Source organism: Pistacia vera, unplaced genomic scaffold (assembly GCF_008641045.1).
Source record: "Pistacia vera cultivar Batoury unplaced genomic scaffold, PisVer_v2 Contig138, whole genome shotgun sequence".
Lineage (NCBI taxonomy): Eukaryota > Viridiplantae > Streptophyta > Magnoliopsida > Sapindales > Anacardiaceae > Pistacia > Pistacia vera.
Window position 1 is genome coordinate 374781 of NW_022195444.1, and position 8155 is coordinate 382935.

Consider the following 8155-nt stretch of genomic DNA (forward strand, 5'->3'; position numbering starts at 1 on the left):
ATTCTTTGCCATGGCGAAAGAAGCTAGGCACAAGATTCCACTTTAGCTCGTCGCCGTGGCGAAATTTGTTCTTCGCCGCGACGAAGTCTGCAAATTTTTGTTTTCTCCAAAACACACAGTTTTATTTTAGGAAAGGTTTTAGATTTTTGGGCGAACTATATAAGAGAAACCTTGCCATTTTGAGGGAGGGTAGCTGGGTTTGTCTATTTTTCATTTGGTTTAGAGTAGCTTTTACATTTGGAGAGAAGATTGGAGATTAACCTTGTGGATTCATCAAATAGAAGAGATCTTTACTCTCTTTTCTTTGTTTCACTATGTTGACTGTTGTGTTTACTATTTTTCTTGCTATTTGTGTTAATTTAGTTATGAACTAACCCATTTTGGGTTAGGTTTTGATGTAATTCGGATTTCTATAGATTAATCAATTGATTATTGTTGCTTGTATATTCTACTGCATAGATTTTGTGATTATTCTAATTTTTATTGATTTTACTTGTTGAACATCATGAGATTGAGAAATGAATCATGTTGAGCTTCTTGGGTAATCACCATTATTGTTTTGAATGCTAGAGATAGATTTGAGAAACAATGAAATCAATCTAGGATTCCATTAGCTTAATGAACTTGGATTTATTAATCTTCAATTTGTTGGGTGCGGAAGATTAATAGGGAAAAGTAGGAATTCATAGCCTGAGAAGGTATGTTTTACAACTTAGGGAACTCGATTTACAATCTGTGCATATAAGTGTAAAAGTAGCATAATTTGTAGGGTTTTTCCATAGGATCCTAATAAAGTCAAAACCCTAACAGTTTGCTTTACTTGATATTGCCCTTGCTTTAATCTTGCTTTCAGTAATTAGTCTTTTAACTGCGTGGTAGATTTTGCTTTTAGTTTAGTTTTAGATTCTCCCATAAATCCAAACACTTTCGGTTTCTCCAACTTGAGAACAAATAGGAAAATCAGTGCTTACCAATCAATCCTCGTGGGAACGGTACTCACTCATCACTTTATTAATTTGTGTGACTAGTGCACTTGCTATATTTGCATGTTATAGTAATAACGCATCAAGTTTTTGGCGCCGTTGCCGGGAATTGATTTTTGTGTTAACATTGAAATTTTCTTGAGTTAGCTAGATTGGAGTTTTATGTTTTTGTTTTAATTGTTTATTAATTAATTTTTGTTGTTCTTTTCTGTTAGCAAGTGATCTCACGTTTTCTCTCGTTTTATGTAGTTTATCCAAAGAGCGAGACGTCAGCCAGTGGTTCCTGTAGATCCAGAGATTGAAAGAACCGCAAGAAGACTTAACAGAGAGAGAAGAGAACGAGAGGCCATAGCTGTTGAGATGGCAAAAAATAGAACATTGAGGGAATTCTCAATTCCCTCAGTTGATGGCAGTGAGTCAAGTATTACTAGACCAGCAGCACAAGCCAACACTTTCAAAATAAAGCCGACAATCATCCAGATAATCCAACAGTCGGTACAGTTTAAGGGAGAATTGAAGGAAGAACCAAATCTACACATTGCAATTTTTTTGGAGATTTGTGATACTTTCAAGTCAAACGGAGTGTCAGATGATGCCATCAGATTGAGATTGTTCCCTTTCTCATTGAGGGATAAAGCAAAGGGATGGTTAATGACACTACCACTAGGGACGATCACAACCTGGAATGAATTAGCATGGAAGTTCCCGACCAAATTCTTTCCGCCAGCAAAATCTGCGAAGATGAGAAATGATATCACATCTTTTCTACAGGAAGAGTCTGAATCATTATATGAGGCGTGGGAAAGATACAAGGAACTGCTGAGGAAGTGTCCACACCATGGGTTGCCAGTTTGGATGCAAGTCCAAACATTTTACAATGGATTGATGGTTAATGTGCAAACCATAGTGGCTACAGCATCGGGAGGAGCATTGCAAAATAAGACACCAGAAGAAGCTCATGAGTTGCTTGAGATTTTGGCAAGTAACAACTATCAAAGACCGAATGAGAGGATGCAGTCGAAGAAATCTGTGGGTCTTCATGAAGTTGATGCATACACGACTATTTCAGCCCAACTTACAGCACTTTAGAAACAGTTGGAAAGTATGCAGGTAAATTCTATTCAAGCACCTCAACTAACTTGTGAATTCTGTATAGGTAGTCATGTGAGCAGTGAATGCCAAGTGGGGAACACGTTTGCTTTAGCGTCTTCATCATCAGAACAGGTTAACTACTTGGCAGGAAATCAAAGGCAACCAAATGATCCATACTCTAACACATATAATCCTAGTTGGAGGAATCATCTGAACCTGTCTTGGGGCAATCGAAATCAACAGAATCAGCAGAACAATCATGGGAACCAAAGAACGATGCCAAACAGCCAAGCAGGGGTGAACAATTAACCGGGAGAGCAAAGATTGACAAAATTGAAGGGTATGTTCGGAAAGTTTTATGCAAGTAACCACAGGTTTCATGAATGAGACAAGGATGAATTTCAGAAACCAAGGGGCGTCCATTCGGAACTTGGAGGTACAGATGGGTCAATTGGCTGATAAGCTCAATGAGAGACCATGGGGTTCCCTACCAAGTAACACAGTGACAAATCCACGTGAACAAGCAAATGCAATAACATTACGGAGTGGGACAGTCTTGGAACAGGTGAAACAATCAGGGAAAGAAGGAAGCCCACCAAAAGAAAAGGAAGATTTCGATGAGGAAGTTGACAAAGAAATAATTGTTGAAGAGTGATGCGTTGTAACTACAACATGCAATGATAGCAAGTGCACTAGTCACACAAAGTAATAAAGTGATGAGTAAGTATCGTTCCCACGAGGATTGGTTGTTAAGCACTAATTTTCCTAAGTGTTTTTCAAGTTGGAGAAACCGAAATTGTTTGATTTATGGGAGAAATTAAAATTTAACTAAAAGCAAAATTTACTAAATGTAAAAACAACTAAATTATAAAAGCAAGATTTAACACAAGAGTATTATCAATTAAAACAAACGGTTAGCGTTTGACTTCATTCGGACTTTATAGATTAATTGTGTGGATTATGCTACTCTACAATCACATGCACGGATCGTAAACTGAATTCCCTAAATTATAAAACATACCTTCTCAGGCTATGAATTCCTACTTTTCCCTATTAATCTTCCGCGCCCAACAAATTGAAGATTAACAAATCCAAGTTCATTAAGCTAATGGAATCCTAGATTGATTTCATTGTTTCTCAAATCTATCTCTAGCATTCAAAATAACAATGGTAATTATCAAAGAAGCTCAACATGATTCATTTCTCAATCTCATCATGTTCAACAAGTAAAATCAACAAAAACCGGAATAATCGCACAATCTACGCAATAGAATATAAAAGCAACAATCATCAATTGATTAATCCATAGAAATCCGAATTATATCAAAACTGTTAGTGAACGACCCAGTTATACAGCGGAAAACAAAAACATAAACTACATGGATCGTTCCTTAGAACCAAGATCTGGGTACAAAAATCACAGTTTATACAATATATATATTCAATCTGCAGAAAAATCTTTTCAAGGTTTAAGGAATCATACGCACGTTTAGAGGCTCCTCCAACTTTGTCTCTAAATGTATTTGCTACCGACCCAAGTGTAGGATCGAAACGATGTAGTCCACACGAAGATAATCGCAATGAACTAAAGAGGGATTTGCCAGATCCTCTTTAGCATTAAGAACAAAGAAGAAATAAGAGTATTTGATTTTTAGCTAAACGAAAAATCTGGCGTGAGAGTGAGAGAGAGGGGCTGTTGTGTTTTTCTCTTTTCCAATAAAAAGAATGAAATGAAAAATCTCTACCTTTCTACAATTAAACTTTTTCTTTTATAGTAAAGTTTAATTGCTTTATTCCCATATGGAATAGGCTTGGGCTCCAACCTAAATACCCCTTGTTTCCAAATACTCCCAATTAGATATTTATTTTAATTTCATCATTATCTCAATTAAAATCAATTAATATATATTTAATATATATATTAACATTTAACAATAATGATAATTTATTTAAATATATGCGAACACATATTTAAACGTAATTTCACTTATTTAATTTTTCAAATAAATTAAATAAAGGCTACGACCTCAGCAAATTTAATTGCATTGTGAAATTACCAAAATACCCTTTCGCCCAAAAAGACGAAGACGCCTTTCTTTCTTCCTGGCTCATAAATTATCTTCTATGTGTGTGACCCATAGGCTCCTCATCATACCGGCAGTGTGTAGTATCGCGATTAACACCAATTAATCGTCTCACTACACACAGACCAAGATTGGCCCCTAGCAAGGCATCATGGCCACCCCATAGATTTGGATTCAGTAAAGTAGCTACCTGTCAACGATATGGTTACCGTACAATTCGATCCTTTCATCATACGTTATCTCGACGAGATGAAGGCATAGAAATAATGTCAACCTTCGGTTACTCTCGATATTATGTATTCAGTTTCTGGACCAATGACCTGTATTATAATTCGGATAGAGCAACAACTCAATCCCACTGTGGCCACAGTTTTAGTGCCATTGCCATATACTGAATTGCGCCTTGAGATAACTTCTCCCGTATCTAGGAGTGATGAATCCTCTGTATATCCACCATAGTCTTGACACACATCTCGATGCAGCCAATCACCACTGTATTGACAGCTCTGAATAGAACTGCGTTAGGCTAGTGTCAAACTACACCAATCGATGCACAAGGCGCTCCAGTGATCTCAAGTCTAAGGATCACATGCACCACCATTCGTTAGAGGATTTATTCCATAGACACTGGGGTTACCATCCATATGGAATCCTCTGGTGGGTCAGTCTAGTGAACTTGCTGCAGTGTATTCACCTACAGCAAGCACCCATGTGTTGCACCAGGTTGTCACCAAACAACCTTGACAAGTGAGATCATTCACTGTCTTTCGACAGGGTTGTTCAACACTATGATAGCCTTACCGTATTATCTGTGCCCTTACTTCATAATAATACTAGGGCTACAGACGTTTTTAGAATGGCCACCATATGTGCTCATAGGGTTCTCACTATCAAGATTTGAAACACTTGATACCCTCGTTAGGGTTCTACCATTCTAAGGACATATATCAATACATATTGCAATAATAATGATTTACGCAATATAGAATAAAATGTCTTTTATTATTGATTAATGAACATTATTACAAAGAGTCAATTCTACAATAATTGATTGGCTCTAGGGCATCTACTCTAATAATTTCCCACTTGCACTATAGCCAATCATTCATGTATTTAATAACAAATGATCTCAAGTGCCTTTCATGGTACTGCTGCCACAGAGGCTTTGTTAGTGGATTTGCGAGATTGTCGTTAGTATGCACATGTCTTTCCTCTCAACTATCTCTCTAATGAGATGGAATCATTTGAGTATGTGTCTGGACTTCTGATGAGACTGTGGTTCCCTGCCTTGAGCGATAGCTCCATTGTTGTCCAATGGATGTCTATTGGATCAACAATCGTGGAAACCACACCAAGTTCAGTAATGAACTTCTTAATCCAGATTGCCTCCTTGGCTGTATCTGACAATGCAATATACTCAGCCTTCATTGTAGAGTTTGCTACAGTGCTTTGCTTGGAGCTCTTCCAGCTCACTGCACCACCATTGAGACAAAATACAAACTCTGATTGCAATCAATAATCATCTTTGTCCGTTTGGAAACTAGCATCACTGTATCCTCTTACAGTGAGCTCATCTTCCCCTTTATAAACCAAGAACATATCCTTAGTCCTCTTCAGGTACTTAAGAATATTCTTGACAGCCATCCAGTGATGCTCACCTGGATCCAATTGATATCTACTACAAGTGCTCAAAGCACATGAGACATCAATCCGAGTACATAACATGGCATACATGATGGATCCAATTACTGATGCATATAGGATCCTTTTCATCTTATCTCTCTCATCTTGTGTCCTAGGACACAATTCCTTAGAGAGATAAACACCATGTGACATTGGAAGAAATCCCTTCTTGGATTCTTCCATACTGAATCTTTTCAGTACTTTGTCAATTTATGCACTCTGACTTAGGCCAAGCAACCTACGCGATCTATCATGTTAGATCTTTATACCAAGGATATAGGCTATTTCTCCTAAGTCCTTCATGGAAAAGCACTTGGATAACCAAGTCTTTACCGATTGCAAGTTCGGTATATCATTCCCGATCAAAAGTATGTCATCGACATACAACACTAGGAATACTACTGCGCTCCCACTCACTTTCTTGTAAACACATGGCTCATCTTCATTCTTGATAAAACCAAATTTTTTTAGGGACTTATCAAAACGAATGTTCCAGCTCCTTGAAGCTTGCTTGAGTCCATAAATGGATCTCTGCAACTTACATACCCTATTAGCTTGCCCATCAGGAACGAAACCATCAGGCTGTGTGATGAGAATGCAAAATGTCATATTTACCCCCTTAATGTTTAGTCTTTTATACGTATTTTTTGCCTAAATGTACTCATTATTATTCTATTTTGATTTAGGATGCAAATGGAGGCGTTAATTGCAAAACGGAACTAATTAAGTGAATTCGGACAGTTTCGACATTGTTTCGTAATCTGGGCATAAGTCTCTCATCCGAGCTCCGATTGAGATGATTCAAAATGCTGTGGAACGATGAAAAATAGATCTGAATGAAAAAATTTTATGTTTTGAGTTTGGAGAGACACTCACTTCATCTAGGTTGAATCGGCTTGAAGTTGACCATCTGCACTGCCGACTCCTGGAGCATTCTGCCTTGTCATGCAAATCAATTGGGCAGTTTATTATTGAAGATTTGAGGACATGTGGCACGCAAGTTACAGCTCAGAATCTCCACTATCATTTTATTTTAGGATGTTATCTTATATCAATAATAGATTAAATTAGGATTAATGTTATTTAGGATATTAGAATATTCTTTTAGGAGATTTAGTGGGATTCAAATACTTGAACTGGATTTTGTTAAGGGGAGGAGATTAGGGTTTTTGGAGAAAAAACACAAACGCCTCTCTTTGGTCTTTCTGGAACTTTTTTGTATTTTCGTCATGGCCATGAGTGGCTGATTTTGTAACTCAGTCGAAGGAAACGGAGACCTCGGAATCAACCAACTGTGAGATCTAATCTATTTTATTTAGTGTTCAATTTTCGTGTTTGAGTATTGAATGTTGTTGTGCATATCTTCATGATTGATGCATTTATTACTAGGAGGCCTACTAATGTATATTGTTGCAATCTACTACTAAGTTTGATACCAAATCCGTAATTGTTTGATCCCTCTAACTTGTGAAGCATTAGGGTTATAATTTGATGTAGGAATTGAATCTTAGAAGAACATTCAACTAAATTAAATACAACTACTTGTGTTTGTGTTGTTTAGCTTCATCGATTTCTCTAATTCTTGAGGCGGCCATTAGATTAAATCTTTAGCGCTTGTCTAGGTTGTTTAATGGTAAGATTAATTAAGATCACTTTTTCCTAATTAATTACAATTAAGGAGAGATAGGAAAATAGTTCCAACGGTGAATATTCAAAGTAAGAATTGATTTACTTTTGCATCAATGATCAGTTGTAAGATTCCAATGGGGATGTTGACGGAGACCAAGTTTCGTTATATTACTTGATTTCGAATTGAATTGTTTTTGTTGTTTGTTGGCTAAGATTGTTTTTGTTTTATTCAAAACCCCCAGCCTTATTCACATCATCGAAAATTCGGCTAGACATCTTCGTGGGATCGACCCTTGCTTACCCATTTACAGTTCAGTAGTTAGGTTAGGAAGGTTTTTAATCTTGGTTGCCTATGACAGCACACCACTGTGTATATACACTCCTTCATAAGGTTTCCGTTTAGGAAGCTGTTTTGACATCCATTACCAAATCTCATAGTCAAGATATGCAGCAAATGCAAGCATAATCCGGATGATTTAATCATGGCAACAGCGAAAATGTTTCTTCATAGTCAATGCCATGAATTTGTTTGAACCCTTTGGAACCGTCATGCTTATAAGTATGCATGTTGCCATCCATGTAAGTCTTCTTCTTGAAGACCCATTTACACCCAATGGGTTTTACCGCTTTAGGTGGTTCCACCAGAGACCACACTTGGTTCTGGTACATGGAGTCCATCTCAGA

General features: G+C 37.2%; 1 non-coding gene across 1 annotated transcript; it reads right to left on the reverse strand.

The window, feature by feature from the left end:
• Window positions 1–1721: 1721 nt before the first annotated feature.
• LOC116122877 lies at window positions 1722–1828 on the reverse strand. Its single transcript, XR_004126969.1, has one exon. It is a non-coding gene; the product is annotated as a small nucleolar RNA R71 (small nucleolar RNA).
• Between the last annotated feature and the right edge of the window lie 6327 nt (window positions 1829–8155).